Here is a 21,651-nt window from a genome sequence, read left to right on the forward strand (position 1 = left end):
TTATACAAATATAGAATACTTTGTAAAAGGACGACATTCAGGCTAATGTTCGCCCTTCCATTGTAAAAGATCTGTATATCCATATATCCTCTCTTTTCTTCCAGGAACTAGATGTAGAGCCTCTATGTAATATTCTTCATGTATTTTCGTCTGTAATATTATTCATGTATTTTCGTGGGCAGAACTACAGTTCCGGCTCCACAGCATTACCCAGGACAGCACTAAGGCGGACCTCATCGCCGGTACCCTCACAGCGAATGCCTTCAAACGCCTTGCCCCATGTATGCAAAGCCATCCTGGGGAGCTACCCTACAAAGGCCTGAAGAGGGAGCTCATCCAGATCTTCTCCCTCCCAGTTCCCCTGCGAGCTGCCCAAATTTTCGACTCGTGGTAACAACCCCACGACCACCTCGGATCCCAGAATGGCCTGGCACAAGCTTCAGGACCTGGTCCTCCTGCCGCTCCAAGGACATAGGCAGGAGGTGAGCATCCTCTGTCAACTCTTCCTTCGTCAGCTCATGCCAAAAGTCCGAAGCCTAATGCTGAGACCATGGAGATGGAAAGTCTGGTGCAGCGGGATTTCGCGCTGTTTACCACCACCCAAGTTGCAAAACTCTCCCCTCCTTCAGTCAGCCAACAGCCTACAGCAGGAGGGCATGGTTGGTGCAGCATACCAGCAATCGTTGAAGGCGGCCTCCCAGATGTTTTGGGTGGCACCGCTTCCACGGCCAGTTTAGCAGCAAGGCACGGAAGTGCAAGCGTCCTTGTTCATTCTGCCCTTCAAAAAAACGACAGAGGCAGCGCTCAAAACAAGCCCCCATGGCAGCAGCAGTAACGAAGTCCCAACCCAGGGGCTTTACGTCCAGGACAACATCTCTGGCCTCAGGATGGTGGTTGACACTGGTGCTATGCAGTGGGTGTTCCCTTCATCTGCAGAGGATCGCAGCTTTGTTCATCCGCACTTATGGCACCAGGGCCCACACCATCGCGTTCCTGGGCCAGACCTACACCTGGCCCTCCGTCCTCGATGATGTATGGACCACTCTCCTGTGGGCGGACTTCCTCACACCACGGCCTCTTGGTGGACATGGCCCGCCAGCGCCTTCTCGATACCAAGACCTGCCTCTATCACCCACTCTCCAGAGGACCAAGCATCACCCACCCCATCTGCTCCATCCTTCCCCACCACCAGATACACCTTCTTTCTCCAGAAGTTTCAGGACGTCTTCTGCCCTGAGCTTCGCCAGGTGGCTGGGGCCACGCCCCAAACACTGTGTCTTCCACCATATTGAGACCAAAGGCCCCCCGACACACGCCAAGTTCCGCTGCCTCCCGCCGAAGCTCCTCCAGGAAGCCAAGACTGCGTTCAAAGAAATGGAGAAGATGGGGATCTGTAAGAAGGCAGTGAGTCCGTGGGCATCCCCCCCTCCACATGGTGAAGAGGGCAGACGGTATGTGGATGCCCTGCAGTGACTACCAGCACCAAGGTCTTCTTCAAGATCGACTTATTAAAGTCATATTTTCAAGTCCCTGTCCATCCTGGCCACCTTTCAACGCCTCATGGACAGCATCCTCGGTGGCTTACCCTTCTGCGTCTGCTACATGGATAATATTCTTATCTTTTCCAGATCGCCAGAGGAGCAACTGAAGCACGTCCGGGCCGTCCTCAAGCACCTTCAAGAGAATGGACTTGTCATCCATTTTGAATGTACCTTTGGCGTCGAGAAGGTGGATTTCCTTGGCCACGAAATTATAGCAGCAGGAGTTTGTCCCATGATGTCAAAGGTGGCTGCAGTGGAGAAGTTCCTGACATATACGACCGTCAAGGCCCTCCACGAATTCATCAGGATTGTGAATTATTATCGAATGTTCATCCCGGACATTGCCTGCACCATGAGCCCTTTGACCGAGGTCCTGAAGGGCAAACCTAAAAGTTGAAATGGGGAGAAGACCAGCAGCTCACCTTTGCCGAACCAAGTCTTCCCTCAGCAAGGCCACCCCCCTGGCTCACCAGGCCACCACTGCACCTCTGACGCTCACCACCGATGCCAGCAACATCATGTGCTGCGCTGTCCTGGAACAGCTGGTCAAAGGAGTCCCTACACTGCTAGCCTTTTTTAGCAAGAAGCTCAAACCCTCTGAGACTCGCTACAGCACATTCAATCGCGAGCTCCTTGCCGTCCACCAAGCTGTCCACCACTTCGAATATCTTCTGGAGGGCGTCCCTTCACCATAAGGACGGACCACCAGCCGCTGGTCTATGCCTTCGTCAAGGTGGGCGACGCTTGGTCTGCGAGGCAGCAACATCATCTTGCAGCCGTCTCTGAGTTCGGGTGCTCCAACGAGTGCATCCCCAGCAGATGAAATCCCGTAGCGATCAACTCCCTTCACCTTGGCGTTGACTATAAAGACCTAGCGCGTGAACAAGCCACCAACCTCAAAGTACCAGCATACCGGACCGCCATCACCGCCCTTTGCTGGGAGGACATACCTCTCGGCCTCTCTAAGATGACATTCCTCTGCGATACCTGCACAGGACACTCTCGCAGGAAACAGGTGTTCGACATCACTCGTGCCCTCTCGCACCTGTTGCCCCGCACGACAACCAGGCTCCTGATGGAGAAGTTCGTGTGGGACAGCATCAGAAAGGACACTTGGGAAGGGCCAGAAACTGCATCGCGTACCAGAATAGCAAGATAGGAAGGCACACTGAATCGGGGATAGCTCTTTTCCCCAGGCCAGGTGAAGATTCGGACACATCCACTTCGATGTCGTCGGGACTCTTCCTCCATCCGATGGTGCAACCAGATACTCCTGACAGTGATCAACGGGTCTACCATGGTGGCCTGAGGCCACACCAATGTCAGAAGCCACTGCAGACACCTGTGCTGAAGCCTTCCTGACCAGCTGGATCAGCCGCTTCGGAGTGCCTGATGACATCAGGGGGACAGACCGAGGACTGCCTTCATGTCACAGCTCTGGTTTTCCCTGGCACGCCTGATGGGGACCAAGCACCACACCACGATGTCCTACAATCCCACAGCCAATGGCATGGTGGAAAGGGTCCACCACTCCCTCAAGGCTTCCTTAATGGCATGCTGTCAGGGCCCCGATTGGAAAGCACAGCTTCCCTGGGTCCTCCTCATTCTCTGCACCACCCCAAGAGCCAATGGTGACCCTTCCCCAGCAGAGAAGGTGTACAGGGAGACCCTGACAGTGTCAGGCAAATTCTTCCCCGCTGACAGCAATGATCCTGATATTCCCCTGGCTAGGTTGCGTGCAGTCGCCCGAAAGTTTTGTTCCCTGCCGAGAGACGTATGTCGACAGGACGAAGCAGTTCTGTCTGCGAGCCCTGGACTCCTGCAGGTTCGTCTTCGTGAGGAACGACACCACCCACCCGCCCTTAACGGGGCCCCACTGGGGCCCCCAACGAGTCGTCCGTCGGGAGAAGGCATTCCTCCTGTCAATCGGCGGCCGCGAGGATTGGGTCTCGATAGATCGCCTCAAGCCCGCCATCATCCCCAACAAAGATGACCCCACTGAAGGCCCTCGCAAAACCCCAATGCTGCTGGTTCCTGACATTACTCTTAAACGTCGAGGGAATCATGAACCCGAGGAGTTCTTCAGCTCCAAGCAAGATTCCGTTAGTCATCCAACTATTCTACATAATCATTGTCTTGTGGGGGGGGTGGGAGGTGTTTGGGGGCGGGCAGTATTTGTAAGGACAACTTTTGGGCGAATGTTTGCCCATCCATCGTAAAAATCTGTATATCCATATGTCATCTCTTCTTCCAGGAACTAAAATGTAGAGCATTTTACGCCCTTCATTTGATGTATATATGTAAGGAATCCGTTCCTTCTATGTAATATGTATTTTCGCCTATGAAGAAACATATTCACAGTGGGGCCCCTGTCCCTTTTGTTTATGTGTGCATGATGGACATTTCCGTCTGCAAGCCGCCTTATGTACTGCCTCATTTGCCAAATAAAGTTAGTTCGCTCGCGCTCCTCATATTGCTCAGACCTCATAACTTCACCTGCTAAGGGGAGGCTCCAGAGGAATGACAACATATACACAGTCACTGTATTATTCATAATTAATCTAATGAATAGCAGATGAACTCTCTTTGCTTCAGATACCTACACAAAGGGGTCATTATAGCAGTGGTGAACCACCCTGCAGACACTTGTGCCATACATCCCATCTCGCATGCATTTTCGGGCTTCCTGGATATTAAGGACCAACCTAATTTACTCCCAAATACTAGCAGGGATCTAGAGCTTTCATTCTCTTATTTTTCAAACTAACATACATCTTCTTATGTTTTTCGTCACATTTTACGCTCAGCCAAAGCAGAACTTTTGACAAAAAAACTGGCTGTTGCAGTACTATTTTTTTTTTTATTCTTTTTTTCTAGGTATGAGCAGACTGGTCTAATTTTACTTTAATACAAGTTCTAGGAATCTTTTTTTTTTTTGCTTTGTTCCTAAGTCTTCCTGATACGTTTAGTATGAAAATCATGCCAAAATACATAACAAATTCACTGTTACGGAGATATCAAGCCAACAGTGTTACCCAAGTGGGCATTTCAAAGTTGTTTAACATTCAAGCAAGTGAGTAAGGATGGAGGATGGCTGGCTTGTTTGGAACATTTTTTACTATTTTCATCTAAAAAGTTGGTACATGAACAATACTGAAACCCGAGTGGTTCTCTCGTTCTACGTTTCACCAGTTAAGTTGGATTTTGGAATTCAGTCACCGATTTAAAAAAAAAGCAGTTTAAGTACTTTATCAAATGAATCCTTGGAAGCACACATGCACCTCCAGTGACGAAGGTATTTTGGTTACATAGCAATTTCACAGTAATCTTATACTCCACAGCCACTGGGCAATTAATTTCCTTTAGGAACATTCAGTACTGGATAATTCTTTAGACTGCTTGAGATTCAATTCTTCCTTACTTTCATTGGACAGCCACTCACGGTATTTTAACCATTTGGTGAAAATAACTAGAAAGAAATAAACAGGTATGTTACGAAAGAGTAATCAATTTCAAAGGAACTTTCCTAAAGGTTCAAATCTTCCAATGTGGATATTGATTTTTGTACATCACTGGTTAAGGGATGCGACCAATACTTTGTTTTTTAATATACTTTCTCTAATCAAGAATTTACTGGTGGCCAAAAGTGTTGACATCGAAAATAGACGGACTGCATTTTGATATGTGTAAATTCATCAAGGAAAGACTGAGTGATATTTTTGTGCTTGAGAGCCTGCAAGAGAATCTAAAAAGGTTATTTGAGCCACTTGAAAAAGCATAATGCTGCACCTTGAATCAAGATTTACGTGGTGGCCAAAAAGTGTTTGACATCGAAATAGACGGACTGCATTTTGATATGTGTAAATTCAAATCAAGGAAAGACTGAGTGATATTTTTTGTGCTTGAGAGCCCTGCAAGAGAATCTAAAAAGGTTTATTTTGAGCCACTTGAAAGCATAATGCCCCTGCCACCTTGAATCAAGAATTTACTGGTGGCCAAAGTGTTGACCCATCGAAATAGACGGACTGCATTTTTGATATGTGTAAATTCAACTCAAGGAAAGACTGAGTGATATTTTTGTGCTTGAGAGCCTGCAAGAGAACTAAAAAGGTTATTTTTTGAGCCACTTGAAAGCATAATGCTGCCACCTTGGTGCATTTAGTTGAAAAACATATGAAGCCTAGCAGCATTATTAGAAGTGATTGATGTTCTGTTTACAGGTCTTTCATGTCTAAGTTACATGTACCAGAAAGTATATATATATATATATATAATATATATATATATATATATATATAGAATAACTTATGCTATAAAAGGTTATATGGCATGTGCCAGGATTCAAACCAATGCCTTTTGAATACTGTGCAGAGATAACAAGGATCTACCCATTCATATATATATATATATATATATATATATATATATATATATATATATATATATATATACAGAGCTACCCACTTATCTAAGTCATCCGTAGGCTATATGTAAAGATTGCATTTTCTACGAAAGACACTTTATTTCTGAAACTTTTTTTTTTTCCCCCGTTAAGCATTTGGCTATTGAAAAAGAGGTCGATATTCTTACAGATTTTGTTCAACCTTCAATGCTACCTAAGTAACCGAAGACCTTTCGAAATAATTGTATTTATTATCATTATTATTATAATAGAAACGTTGCTCCCCGGTGACCTTGGAAATCTGGCCCCTATGGTGAACTCGACCTTATCAAAATTAAATTTTCCCCAGCCAGCTGGCAGGTGTTATATGGTGGGATGTCTTAATGATACTGCCAATAAAAAAGCATTATATTTTTGTGTTACACTCTTGCTGGGGTAGGCACGAGTCAGTCCGTGATGTAAACAACAAGGGAACATAACAATGGTTTCGTACATCAAAACACAAGTCATCATACTGAAACATCACCCTTTTCATAAAAAAAAATTACATTCATTTTTCCTTATGCCAGATTTGTCATCCAAAACCAAAGTATTTATATTTGAACCATCCCCCTTTTCATAAAAAAGAAAAATTACAGTACATTTTCCTTATGCGACACAACTGACTCATTTTGGGAAAACATGCTATCAAAATCTGAAACAAACTTGACTCTGTATAACATAACGCACAACTGAATATACTACATCATGGCAAAACATTTATGCATGAACATTTTATCTGCAGTACTTCTAATTTAACTCATATGTCTTCTCGGTAGCGTATGGGCTCGATAATGTTTCGTTTGGGTCTTTCACTTGGGACAGAGGCTATGGGGTGCCTTACAGGTGATGAAGGCATCACTGGCTGCATTGCAGGTAGATGTATATAATATTCTTCTGCTCATCAAAACTGACAGATTTAGGACGTGCCTTGTTGTTATCTTGCACAGTTGCATCACTATCAGTGTCTTCAGATGGAAACTCTGAATGTAAGTTGTTTTACAGCATTCCTTGAAAGTTCCTTCAAAAACTTTCGGTTTCTTCTTATTTCACTACCATTTGGTGTTATTAAGGTATATGACCGGGGTTCCGGATTTTTTACTTTATTGTAGCAGGAAAACCAATTCTTGCCATCTTGCACAAGAACCTTCACACAGCCTAACCAACTCACCTCAGCTCTGAACGTGTATGGAGATCATAATTGCTTTTAGAATTGTTACTGGTCTCCTGTAGCTTGAAGTGGTGATCCATGAGATCAAGGGTTGGCTCCACTTTAACAGGAAGGGTATTCGATATCTTCCTCCTGAATAAGAGTTCCGCAGGACTCTTCATTCCATTAGAAAGAGGGCATCCTCTGTATGCTAGTAGGGCTTTGTGGGTATTAGAACCAGACATTTTGGCTTTTCTCAATATATTTTTCACTACACATACCATCCTTTCAATAAATCCATTTGATTGAGCATACCTTGGGCTACTGGTGATGTGGACAATATCCCATTCTTCAACAAATCTCTTGAATTCAGCAGATGAATATTGGGGTCCATTGTCGGAGTACAGGATCTGAAAAGTTCTTCCAGAAAATTTATGACGGCTCTCGACGTGGTATCTCGGCCTAGCTGCTTAATAAAAGGCATTTTACTGAAATTGTCAGCTACAATTATAAAATTCTGGTTATCCCATTCAAAAAGATCTGTGGAAATAAATTGCCATGGAAGACAGGGGGTTGAATGTTTCAGCATAGGTTCATTTGGGTATTTTCTGGCATTTAACAGGCATTCCCGGCAATCACCTATGTGTTCAGCAATATCCTTAAACATGCCATTCCAATACAGGCATTCCTTTGCTCTGGCCTGGCTCTTAGAGATTCTCAAATGTCCTTCGTGTATTCTCTTCAAATATTCAGTCTTCATTGATGGAGGGACTAATAGACGTTCTCCAAAGAATATAACACCATCTTCAACAGACAAGAAATCCTTCACCGAAAAATATTGGCGAATTGCCTTTGGCAGACTATTGGCTGACTCAGGCCAACCGCTTGTCACTTGCCCTCGGAGTATGGAGAGCTCATAGTCTTGGTCTGTAGCTTGTTTGACTTTTTCTAACTGTCTTTGCGAGATGTATATGAGATGAACGGCTTGTTCTAGCTGGACTTCTGCTCCAGGTGATGGCTAGACTCTTGATAAATAATCTGTAAAAACTAAGTCTTTTCCTGGTTTGTACTTAATGGTGACATCATATGACTGAATGCGGAGTAACATGCATTGGAGACTTGGAGGAGCCTGGCTGAATTGCTTGAGATGAATGCTTTCCAGCGGTTTGTGATCACTAATCACAGTAACAGCTTTACCATATACAAAACAAGGAAAATGTTCAAGTGCAAAAACAGCACTAAGCATCTCCCTCTCAATATTACCATATCGTGATTCCGCTGAGGTGAGGGACTTTGAGGCAAAAGCAACTGGCCTCCAATCTTGCATCAGAGCAGCTCCCAGCCAATGCTGCGAGGCATCTACTTCAAGAGTAACAGGGCTTGTTGTATCAAAATAACGTAGTCTCATATCTGAATGAATTGCTTCCTTGAGTTCATCAAATGATCTCTGATGGTCAATGGTCCACTCATATGGGACTTCCTTCTTGAGTAACTGCCTTAAAACCTTAGTTTTCTCTGCCATCAGGGGTACAAAAGGGCTTAAGTACTGTACAAGTCCTAAGAAACTTTGTAGTTCCCTCACGCTTGATGGAGGGGGTCGTCGATTGATTTCATCGCACTTTGCAGGGTCTGGTTGCATGCCATCCTTAGACCATACAAGACCGTAAAAATTAATGGTTTGTTGTCGCACATGGCATTTCTCAGCCCGAAAAACAAGGCCTTCTTCCTTGGCCACCTTCAGTAGCTTATGAAGATTATAATCATGTTACTGTGTGTCTCTTCCATAAACCACAACGTCATCAGCTATACCAATTACTCCCTCTCCTACTTTTCCAAGAATCTTATCCATCCGACACTGGAAAATATCTTGTGAAACACTGAGTCCAAAAGGCAGGCGGAGGAAACGATACTTCCCAGCAGGACTCTGGAAAGTGCAAAGTTTACTGCTCTCTTCATCAAGCTTGATTGACCAATAGCCATTTTTGGCATCCAACTTTGAATAAAGGACACTTCCTGACATCTTGTGTGCTATCTCATCTAATGATAAGTCCTCTTTAATGCAACATTCAGGTGCTTAGGATCAGACATACTCGCAATTCACCCGAAGTCTTCCTCGTAAAGGCTAATGCATGTATCCACTCAGACGCCTCATCCTCTGGGCACTTCTTCACAACACCCATATTTTCCAACTCTTGTATTTTTGCAATTATCTCATCTCTTAACTGAATTGGGTACTTTCTAGGCGGAACAACTACAGGGCAAGAATGGGGTTTTAACTCAATATGGTATTCACCTTTCATCTCACCAATATCTCCAAAGCATTTTGGGTACAAATTGCACATTGCTTGTACATCAGGTATAGGAGTAGGCCTCGAGTTTTCATGTTCCTCCTTGACACTCGATATATTCTTGCTTTCCTTTATAGCACTAATTCCTATTCTCTCACAGGCATCACATGACAGAATTGCTGGTCCATTGGTATCACAGGCATAAAAAAGTAAATCGACAACTGGGGACTTATCCAGACTTGATGGTATTTCTATAGTTCCATATGTATGAATGTTTGTATCATTCACGGGTGAAAGTTTAACCAAAGTTGGCTTCAGTAACCCTGTAAAATCTCCATTAGCGTTTGGGTACATCTGTCGAGACATCTTATAGGTAAGAAGTTACCGTTGGATCCAGTATCGGCCTTGACCTTGAGTGTCACTTTCCTTAAAATGTTAGGGGGTTCGATATCTAGTTTAGCTATAATTACTTGTCATTCCCCTTTTGAATTAGTAATGGCAGCTACATTTACTTCTGACAAGTCTATAGATCCACAATTCAAGGGCGTGTCATCAAAATGGATTTCCTTATCTTCTTCAGTCACTTGGTTGCTGTGGACTTGGGTTTTTCCACATGTCTCTCTGGTCCTTTCCTTGGACCTGGCCCTTGACATGCTTTGTCGGCGGGACAGTGAACGACTTTTTATATTCTGACAGACACCCTCAAAGTGATTCATTCTACTGCATTTCCGGCACTTCTTCCCATAAGCAGGGCATCTCCTTGGAGGATGATGGAATCCACAATACCTGCAGCTCTTCTGCTGCACTGGATGGCTTCGTTCTCTTTTGACAGCATTCACGGACGTGCTTTTCTCAAATGAGGAAGTATTTGAAAGTGTTGCTTGGAAATTCTGTGCTGTCTCAATAGCATCATCAAGGGTTAAAGCATTCCCCTTAGAGATCATCTTTCATCGTGCTTCTGACCACTTGATTCCCTTTATCAGTTGGAAAGTTATCTGTTCATCCTTAGTACTTACATGAAAACTACAGCTATTGGCCTTTGCCTTTAACCTGCAAACATAATCTTCAACTGATTCTGACTCACCTTGAGACATCGAAGCCAGCTCTAACCTCATCACCCATTTACTCTGTGTGCCTACCAGATGATCAGCAAACTTCCTAAAAATAACATCTGGATCTTTCTTTCGAGTAACAGTCAACTGCCAAGAATGCCATAACTGCTTTCCTTGTGACCCAGCAGAAAGCTTTCTATGGTGCCATTGGTTTTCAGCTTCAACCTTATTGATAAATAAGTAACTTTCAAGGAAATCCTTCCATTCATTAAAAGCACTGACTTGGTCCACCTGTGACCAATCCAATTTAGCCATTTCCACACTGGTAGTCATAATTTCTTAAGCACACTTATTCAGAAAAACAGAAAAAAATTGTTTTTATCTTAGGTACTTTTACATGAAAACTATTTCAGCTAATTTTCGTAATCTCAACTTATATCCTATTCTCCAGATGAACCTTAGTTCATTGCTCTACAACTCTTCAGACTCTGAGCAGATACATAATACAATTGTATAAAAATATTATGACCTGCTATCATACATACACTAATATTGACACAATGCAAATTATTTTGTTGTAGGCATCAACACAACTAAGAATAAATCTTCACAGGCAGCAATAAAGGCAATACCAGCTTACATTAATTATCTTCAAGATAAAAATTAGACTGAGTAACAGCAGACCTCTAACCAGGTTAGGCTAGTTAATCTATGGCACTGTATGTCAGTATCATTCAAGAACCATGAAAAATATAAATCACGTAGGTTAGGCTAGTTAGGATAAGGCACCTATGGCAGTATCATTCAGACCATAAAAAGGATATCAATCACGTCTCTTTAATTACTAAACATGATCGTAAATTATCACTCAATAAACACAGTAACTGTTGTTCATTAATTACGAAGGCTACGTAAAAACTTCATCCTGGCCTGGCAGTATCAGCAATGCTAGCACACATCGGTAGTCATCGTACATCAGCTTCTTAACAAACGTCTCGGATAATCATCGTGCATCGGCAACTCAAAACGGCGGCGTGTTGCGGCATTTTTGATGATTCGGCGCTTGCATAGGCTACTCTTAATGTCTATGATCACTGCACAATATGATGCAAACTTGAATGATCATACCTGGATCCAAGTTATATCCTCTTGATGATCGCAATCCTTCACATTTATATGTCGAAAATGTTGATCATCGGAAGGTCTCAATCCGCCAAAACAACTTGGAGACGACGCTATCGGATTTTATACATCAACTTTTGCCACTTATCTTCAAATCTTTTGCGACTCTTACTGTATACATTCGTTAAAGCTTGCCTCCGCTGCCACCATGTTATATGGTGGGATGTCTTAATGATACAGCCAATAAAATAGCATTATTTTATTGTGTTACACTCTTGCTGAGGTAGGCATGAGTCTGTCCGTGATGTAAACATCATGGCAATATAACAATGGTTTCGTACAGCAAAACACGTCATCATACTGAAACAGCAGGAGGTCTAGCTCACCAAGAATCTGAATAAAAAAGTGAGTAAAATTTCAGTTATTGTGACTCTAAAGGACTGACAAATACAACTACATTCTCTTCCTTAGAAAACTCGGAATGCTTCTCTTGAAATACCAGCGACACAACATCTGCACTAGAAAACTAAAAAACCGAATAATGTGTCAACGACTGTGACCTTTATGTACAGAATTCTACGTAGTAGAATTCTGCCTTTCAAAATTTTGAGGTTGCTATTTTTAAAGTATGTCAAGTCCATGAGAAGTATATCTATTAGAAGAAAACAGGAAGTTTACATGTGTTTTGTGGATCTAGAAAAGGTGTATGATAGGGAACCAAGTGTTTGCTGCTGATTTAGTCATCATAACAGATATAGGTGGGATATTTTCAATTGTTTTTAACCTTGTAAATTTAATCGTATACTAATGAAAAGTATTAATCATATTAACGGCTGCATTCTTTCCAAAGAGTAGATAATTATGTATTAAATAATATAATGCTTAGGAGTACATATGGACCACTCATAATGTGTAAAAGATGTGTATGAAATGAGGAGATATAACAAAGTAATATTTTGATATAAAACCTGAGAAGCCTAAATAAAATGCTAAATCTTATATTCTTCAAATATTTTATTCCTTTCAATCTTTATATTTTTCTCGGATAATTCACCTCAGACAATATAAATTACGTAATTAAAATATTTTGGTAAAAATAATTGAAGCAGCATGGGGTCTGTGAGAGGGATAAAAAGCACATGGTCTTAGGTGTCATAATTTTGGTCGAGTAATTATTATATTACGAGTAATTAATTATTATATTACTATGATGTAAAACGTTTGGCGACTTTACTTTTATTTTTTCTCTTTGTTATGGTTTATTTTCAGCTTAGGAAGGCATTTTTGCTGGAAAGAAAACGTTTTTCTATTTTCACAAAAAATGTATTCTATCTAGTTGTGGGTAACTACGATAAATGTAACATTACATTTTGGAAAATACAATTCAGAAGATGAATTGTATTCATATGGAACAAACCCACAGGGACCACTGATTTTTAATCCAAGCTTCCAAAGAATAAGGTGTTCATTAAGAAGTAGGAGGAGGTAAAGGAAAATACAGAAAGAGATCTCTTATTAAGGCGGCAGAGGCTAATTCGCACCTCCCGGCGCTGCGGTTAGACGATATCGCTATGCAGTTATATTTACGAGACCAGTAGGCAACACTTAACAGTGAATAAGCTAACAACATATGAGTTATAAATTAAAATGAATAAAAAGTTTTAGTTGCCAATCAAAATTATATTTATCAACAGGGTGCGACTATATTTCTTTTTATAAGTGGGTAGGCTATATAGGAAATCTGTCATAACTAGCCTGTTACTATAATGTAAACAGTTAAAGAAAGATAATGATACCCAACAGGAGTCGGACTGATATTTCTTGAGGTCACTATCTTGGAAAGATCCATCAGTTCATTTACAAAGCCTTTTTTTTTTTATCTTCCTTACACACTAGAACTTTGAAATCTACAAAATTTTCGTCACTAATCGATTCACATGCATCAGTTCATAATTTAATTGCAAACTGTTCCAACTAGGGAATGAGAAAAAGTGATATTATTTACTCTGTTCCAACAAGAGAATCAAATGCTATACTTTTCAATTTTTATTATTACTTTCTCTTGGATCGTATTCAGAAGAGGAGCATTCATAATATTAACACTGCACTCTTTCCAAAGTGTAGTTAACTATTCGGGAATGTTATATCTAGGATAAATTATCAGTTAATCTGGACAACGCACGATATGTATAAGTATATATGAAATAAAAAAAAAATATAACAGTGCAATATTTCGGCACAAAGCTCTTCAATCAATTTATTCCTTTCTCTCTTTATATTTTTACCGGATAATTCACCTGAGATAAGTATTACGTGATTAAAAATATATTGGTAAAAATAATCGAAGCAGCATGGGGTCTGTGATTAACATCACAAACACATGATCTTAGGTGTCATAATTTTGGTTGAGTGATTATTATATGATGTAAAACGTTTGGTAACTTACTTAACATTACTTTTATTTTTTTCTCTTTGTAATAGTTTATTTTCAGCTTAACCCTGGACAGGTATCGCTATTTCGCTACCCCGTTAAATGTAATGTGGGTCAACCTCGACCCGAGCATCTAGAAAATTTTGCCAAAAATCAGTAACTTCATTTTTGCTGTACATTATAGTTTCTAAAATTAGTTTAAAGATAATACTATACTACTGAAGAGATAAATAATACCCATCTACAAATTTGATATTTATTAAAAAAAAATACAAATATTTTAAAAAAATAAGTATATAACAAAAAATAATTTACAAAAATATTTATAAAAAATACAAAATAACCTATATAAGAAAATAAATTGAGGGAATCCTTCCTAAAACTACAATTTACAAGTCTCCACAGCCAGAAAAGGTGTCTGGAACCCATGAAGGTCAAAATCTGAAAAGAGAAAAAAAAGGTAAATTTTTTTTGCCTCCAAAAAACTGGCAATTTTCACGAATTTTTTTTTGTACCTAAATGAATTAGGAAGTGGCTGATTTTTATACAGAATAAAGTCATATTATCCTAAAAAGTAATTATGTAAAAATATTTGGACAAAGATGATATTAGCTGTTATATCGGGCCAAATCTAAAGTTCACTTTTTACCTGCTATTTTCACCATGAAAATTTCTTATAAAAATGGCTGTAACTACTATAAGATATGGTATTTATGCATGAAAATCTCCAGAATATCACAAATTCTATAGAGAACAAGAATATATAGCGGTATGCAAGTTACCTAATTGATATATACAGTAAATGGGCCCCCACCCAAGACAAGTGCGACGGCCAAATTTGCTACCTGAAATGGAGGAATGGAATGTAATTTTCAATGTGTTATCTAGTTACCTAATTATGCGTAGATTTGCATAAGACTATTATGGTAGATTGCTGGACGTTTCAACATTATTTTGCAATCATCAAAAAAAAAAATCTGACCCATAAAACTTACTCTATTGTATAGGTCATTTGTTGACCTCCTTGTTTTACCATGAAAATTTCTTATAAAAATGTCTGTAACTACTATAAGATATGATATTTATGCATGAAAATCTACCAGAATATCACAAATTCTATAGAGAACAAGAATATATAGCGGTATGCAACTTACCTAATGGATATGTACAGTAAATGGGGCCCCACCCACGACAAGTGCGACGGCCAAATTTGCTACCTGAAATGGAGGAATGGAGTGACATTTTCAATGTTACTTAGTTATAATTATGCATTGATTTGCATAAAACTATTATGGTGGCTTGCTGGATGTTTGAAAATTATTTTGCAGTCATCAAAAAGAAATATTTCGAAAAGGGAATATTTTAGAATATTTGGAAATATCGACAAAAATGAAAAAATAAACTATTGCAGTATTATTTTAGGTAAAAAAATGGATGATATATATTTTGTAAAGATTAAAATTATAGCATTTATGCAAACAAGTTGTAAAAAGTTTCATGATGTAACTTACCTACGTACGAGGCACACACTTCGGACACAAGACAGTTTGATGCTGTAGGAACACAGGCCCGTTTGCATCGCAAACATGCTGTGTTCGTCTTGTGGTCGTCTCTAGATGGGCAACTTCGGCAGCGAACACGCTTGCGCAGCTTGATGTGGCCAATGGCAGGAAGATGTCCCTGCTACGTGTCAGCCAAATGAAACGTAACTGCCATCAAAATCATCGCTTTCATATTGAGCAATGACTTCATTGATTTCGGCCGTACTCAGACCTCTGCGTGCCCTAGAAGCCATGACTGAAAAAAAAGCAAAACATTAGAAATATGCACTCGAAAATAAAATTAGAAATGAGCACTTGAAAAAAAAATTAGAAATGAGCACTCGAAAAAATTAGAATGAGCACTCAAACGGAATCAGCACAAGCATTACCCGGGCACGTACGCGATACAACACACCAACCCCCCCTCCAACATATTCCAGTAATAAATCAAAACTATACTAGCATGAACCCGCCCTTCTCTTCGCAATGTTTACCATATAACTTTGCTTACACACACACACACACACACACACACACACACGCACAGAAAGGGGCATTCGAAAGGAAATGGATCAAATGTCAATATATGGGATCCCAGCCACTTCCAAGGTCGGTCACGCAGGTGTTTACGCACAACAAAAGAGAGAGATAGAGAGAGATGTTTACGCACAACAAAAGAGAGAGAGAGAGAGGGGGGGGGGGGGGGGGGGGGGGAGAGAGATGTTTACGCACAACAAGAGAGAAGGAGAGAGAGAGAGAACTTTACTTACTACAGCTTTCAGAGATGAGATGGAATTATTTATATCGCGAGAGAGAGAGAGAGAGAGTGCTTTACTTACTATAGCTTTCAAAGATGAGATAGATTCATTTTTAGAGAGAGAGAGAGAGAGAGAAATATGCGAAACACTAAAACAAAGGATGAGAGAGAGAGAGAGAGAGAGAGAGACCCACAAATATACGAAACATAAACATAAAGGATCAAAGAGGCATTAGAGAGAGAGAGAGAGAGAGAGAGAGAGAGAGAGAGAGAGAGAGAGAGAGAGATACCCAGATATGCGAAACACTAAAACCAAAGGATGAGAGAGAGAGAGAGTGAAAGAGAGACCCAGAAATATGTGAAACACTAAAACAAAGGGAGAGAGAGAGAGACCCACGAATATACGAAACACTAATCAAAAAGGATCAAAGAGGAATGAGAGAGAGAGAGAGAGAGAGAGAGAGAGAGGGGGGGGGGGGGGGGGGGGGGGCAAAACATTAGAAATGAGCACTCGGAAAAGAAGGTAAACAGAATCTTCGCATACAATGGCCCAGAGTACGTACGCGATGAAACAACGCGCCAACCTCCAACATATTCCACTATAAACATTTATACTAGCATGAACAAAACTATACTGACATGAACAACACTACTAGCATGAACACTTTTCAATTTCAATATGCTTCGTTTACCTAATAATTTTGCTTTTTTCATAAAAAAAAAAAAAAAAAAAAAAAAAACGGGCATTCAAAGACGCATGGATTATTGGCAATATGGCACCTCAGCCACTACCAAGGTCGCGCACACGTTTGCTACAAACAGCATACGAAGTAAAACGTCTCCCGTACATGATTGCGCACATAGTAAAACATTTCCCAATATAAAAAAACTATACTATTAGCTATTATGCCACAGTCATACACGTGTTGGCTACGTAATAACTTTGCTCTTCGCAAAAAACACAGAAATTAGCACTTGAATGTCACGTGACCATAAGGGCATATGTAAGTCGTAGGTAAGTGGCAGGCATTCATTTTATAGAAACATCATCCTCCGACATATTCCAACAGTACAAAATACGATTGAAATGAACAATACTCAGTATCCGACATTTATCTAAAAACTTTGCTTTTTGCAAAAACTTCAAAAAATGACACTCGAAAGAAATTAGACAATATTTCTGCTATGTGACATCTCTGCCGCTCCCAGAGTTGCTCACGTGACCCATAAACATCCCGAAACAATTTACAATATAAAAAAAATACACTAATTAGCTATTATGCACACAGTCCGACATGAATTGGCTACATAAGAACTTTGCTATTCGTAAAAAAACACAGAAATTGGCACTACAAGGTCACGTGACCTTGAGCGCATTTACGACGTGATAATGCATTCACAAAGGCATTCATTTTATAAAAACATCATCCTCCGACATATTCCAACAGTACATAACACGATTAGAATGAATAATACTCAATATCTGATGTTTATCTAGAAACTTTGCTTTATGCAAAAAATGCAAAAAGTGGCACTCGAAGCAAATTGGACAATATGGCGGTATGTGGCATCTCTGCCACTCGGTTTGTGGTGTGTTACTTAGATATAGGACCCAGCTAGACTTTCCAACACAACAAAGTCACATGACTATCCAGAGTGTTCATTGAGAAACTGTTATGTAATAACTTTGATTTTCGATCACTAACCTTTCTACTAAGATGTGGGTCGTCCTTGACCCTAGTGGTTCCTCAGAAAATAGGGATGCACTGAAGAGAGGGGCTGGCACGTCTGCTCACCATCAAACCTGACAGTATACTAGACCGTCTGCAGGTCGATTACACCCGCATTGGACATGGGTGATAATTTATGGGAAAAAAACATGTTTTTTGAAACACTCCTTGGGTCGTGCAGGACCCACGATATCTGTCCAGGGTTAAGAAGCAATTTGACTAAAAGAAAACGGCTCTCTATTTTCATAAAAAATGCACTCTATCTACTTATGGATAACTATGATACAAGTAACATTAGCATTTGGAAGAATATGCAATCATCATTATTCAGAAGATGAATCCTATTTATATGGAACAAACCCACAGGGACCACCGACTTTAAATCATGGCTTCCAAAGAATATTGTGTTCAGTAGGAAGAAGTAGGAGGAGGTAAAGGGAAATGCAGAAAGAAGAGATCTCACTTATTAAAAATGAAACATTATGGAGCACGTACAGTTTCGTTGGGCAAAGGGTGATTTCGTCTGCCAATTTTCTACTCACTACTCACCACCAGATGGCAGTGGGTACCAACTAGAAGATCGGCGGACGAATACAACAAGATGGCGTCGGGACGGAGTCTAATATTTCCCAAAATTGGTGGAAAAAACGACCTAACCTAATGTTACCAACCTAACCTAACATAGGGCAGCGTGCCCTAACCTGGCCTGGGGGACCCCCCCAGACACCCTATGAACATAAAAAAAACCGAACATTCCCGATAGCACCAGGTCCTGACCTACCCAGCTCTGTCCTACCTAACCACACCTAGGACAATGCTGCCATTACCTGGGCAGGGGGGCGAAGACCCCCCAAGATTGCACATAAAATTATTTGACTGAAATCTGTATAAAACTGCACTTACCTTATTCGAAATCGGAATCGTCGGAGAAATCGGGATTTACCGATTCAGACAACTCAAGTCTTCTTCTCTTTGGGGCTGGAACAACTGTTTTTGGTGGGATCTGGACGAGTGGAATTAGGGGAACAAGCACGGGTGAAAATCACGGTAGCGTGTCATGATTGTTGTGTTTCGGTGAAAATAGACTGCATTTTGACGGGTGTTGAATCTACTCTATTTAAGGGATAAGCACGTTGAAATAATTTGAGAAAGGTAACGAGGGTAATTGTGTGCCTCTTCACACTTCAATTCCACAAACACCACTGAAATCACCCAGCAGGCCACTTTTCATCAAATACACAAGTAATGACTTCTCGTCATTGCACAGGACACCTAAATCAAGCAACGTGACCTGATTGGTGGCAGCAAATTGGACATGCTTTGGATACGACTTGGACACAGCCATGTTAGGTAGCCAGCAAGACTGAGAAAGCTCGCGGGTCACGAGTTGTCAGCTGTTTTGAGCGGAACTACTTACCTTAGCGGAGGGATTGGTGGCCCGGCAGAAGGAGTTACACGGCCTGCCCAACGAATCTATACACTACCCTATATTATTAATAAGTAAAAAATTTATTAAAATGCAAAGAGAATAGTACTAGGGTGTTAATGCATTCCATACTCGCTTGAACTTTTGAAATTCTAATTGCACGTCATCCTCAGGGAGATTGTTCCACGGTACAATGGTGAGAGGAATAAAGAACCTCTGGAACTGTGAAGTTTGACAGTGAGGCACATTTACTCCATATTGGTACTGCTGTTCTGCAAATCAGGTTGGTCTTGGCAGGAAAAGGGATCTAGGATTAATGGTGAATATGAAAGATCTCTATCAAAATAATACTTTGAAAAAGTGACAAACAAGGGACCAAGTCATAATTTCTAATGTCTTAAGAAAACAGAAACCTACCACCTCAAACCATTCAACCTAAAAGAGATAAATCTCAGGCAAAATCAGACATCCACAGCAGAGAACAGTATTTTATTACAGGAAGCATAAAAGACCTCAAACTGGTAGCACTGATATTAACACGGTTATAAACAAATGAGGCCTTATGAACAATACCTAACTTTCATGCGACATTTGCTGAAACTTTCATTAGATGTTTCTCAAAAGTAAGATGTGAGTAAAAAATTACACAGAATAGCTAAAGCTTCAGACTCATTCAGCAAAAATCCATCTACATGAAGGGAAGGGATAGGATGGAAAATCAGTATGTGATCTGCTAATCAACCAAGAGTTTTTATTTACTTAGGAAAAGTTTCAGTCCCTCATACCCCCCAGACTACTCCACTCATCTAATCGGTTCCATGTCCCGACTAAGGACAGCTTCATTTCTCATGAGTGGAGACTACTATGCCCACAAGAGTTGCAGCATCGGCGTACTGCAATCGTGTCTTCCAGGCCAACAACCATATCACTTGTATAGTACACCAAAAAGAATAGTGGACCAAGAACACTACCCTCTTGAACTCCAGACACAAAGGTTTTGGTTCTATAAATTCCATCAGTAGAAACTTGCTGCTTCCTACCTGTAAGGAAATCTCGTTGTAATCCTAAAATATTTCCACCCACTCCAAGAATCTAAGGTTTATATAAATAAATGCCTTGAGCTTTACTAAATCAACAGCAGCACCAAAATCTATTGAAATTACTCGGCACTTAAAACCCTTATCAGGGTTCTCTTGCAAATGGCATGTCAATTATAGAAGATTATCACAGGTACCTAACTGCTTTCTATATGCATACTGACTATAAGCTAATATTCCTTTAGATTTCGCATGCGTACTTATATAGTGGCTTAAAAGTAAGTTTTTCAGCAACTTTGGAGAGCACAAGGTGAATAGAAACTGGCCAGTAGTTACTGCAGTCTCCATACATATGCCACTAATCAGAACAGATACTGTGTTACTAAGTTTACATAAAAATCTTTAGAATCTACTAATCTTGGGAGACAACACACTAGAAGCCCTTTTAAAAAAATAAAGGGAAGAAACCACCCCCAAACTATTGAGAATATCCAAAATTTTCTCACATCCCCAGAGCGAAATGCAAATTTTGTACAAATAGGTTTCAGGATGACAAGTTTCAGGGAGAGGGACATCCTCAGCTGATTGCTTAGCTTCAAAAGCTCCATGAAGTAGAACAGCCTTTTTCCTAGGGCCAGTAACCAATTTACCATCATCAGCTAGTAGTGGTGGCATGGCATGGTAGACAAGCCTGACCCAAAGATAGATGATGCTGATGTTGTCCACCACAGATGATGCTGAGTAATTAGGTCAAGTTTCCTCTTCAAGCAACTATTGCAATTTCTCTAGGCTGTATGGTAAGTTCTATTTGCAGCATGGCAAGACTCAACAAATACAGTGTAATTTTCATTTGAATAATTTCATCTGCATGTCTTGAATTTGGTCTGTCAAGGTAAGCTCATCTACATGTAACATCTAACCATGGCTGGTCATTTGTCCTGAATTTGATGACCTTTCTAGGGACACAACGTATTAAAATATCTTCAACATTTCATTTAACTATTTCTTGGAATCAGGAACTAATATAACATCTAAAATATTCACATGTAACATTTTCAATACAAATAATCCTGAATGGCTGACCTAGTTTTGTAATGGTGGAATTCAATGAAGTTTAATGTAAATCAATCACATA

General features: G+C 40.5%; 1 long non-coding RNA gene across 1 annotated transcript; it reads right to left on the reverse strand.

Annotated features, from left to right (window-relative positions):
* Window positions 1–14,796: 14,796 nt before the first annotated feature.
* Window positions 14,797–18,250, reverse strand: LOC135220280 (uncharacterized). The gene is made up of 4 exons (XR_010315634.1): window positions 18,030–18,250; window positions 15,537–15,822; window positions 15,180–15,242; window positions 14,797–14,870 (listed from the first exon to the last, which is right to left on the reverse strand). It is a non-coding gene; the product is annotated as an uncharacterized LOC135220280 (long non-coding RNA).
* Between the last annotated feature and the right edge of the window lie 3,401 nt (window positions 18,251–21,651).

The sequence above is a fragment of the Macrobrachium nipponense genome, chromosome 1 (assembly GCF_015104395.2).
Source record: "Macrobrachium nipponense isolate FS-2020 chromosome 1, ASM1510439v2, whole genome shotgun sequence".
NCBI lineage: Eukaryota > Metazoa > Arthropoda > Malacostraca > Decapoda > Palaemonidae > Macrobrachium > Macrobrachium nipponense.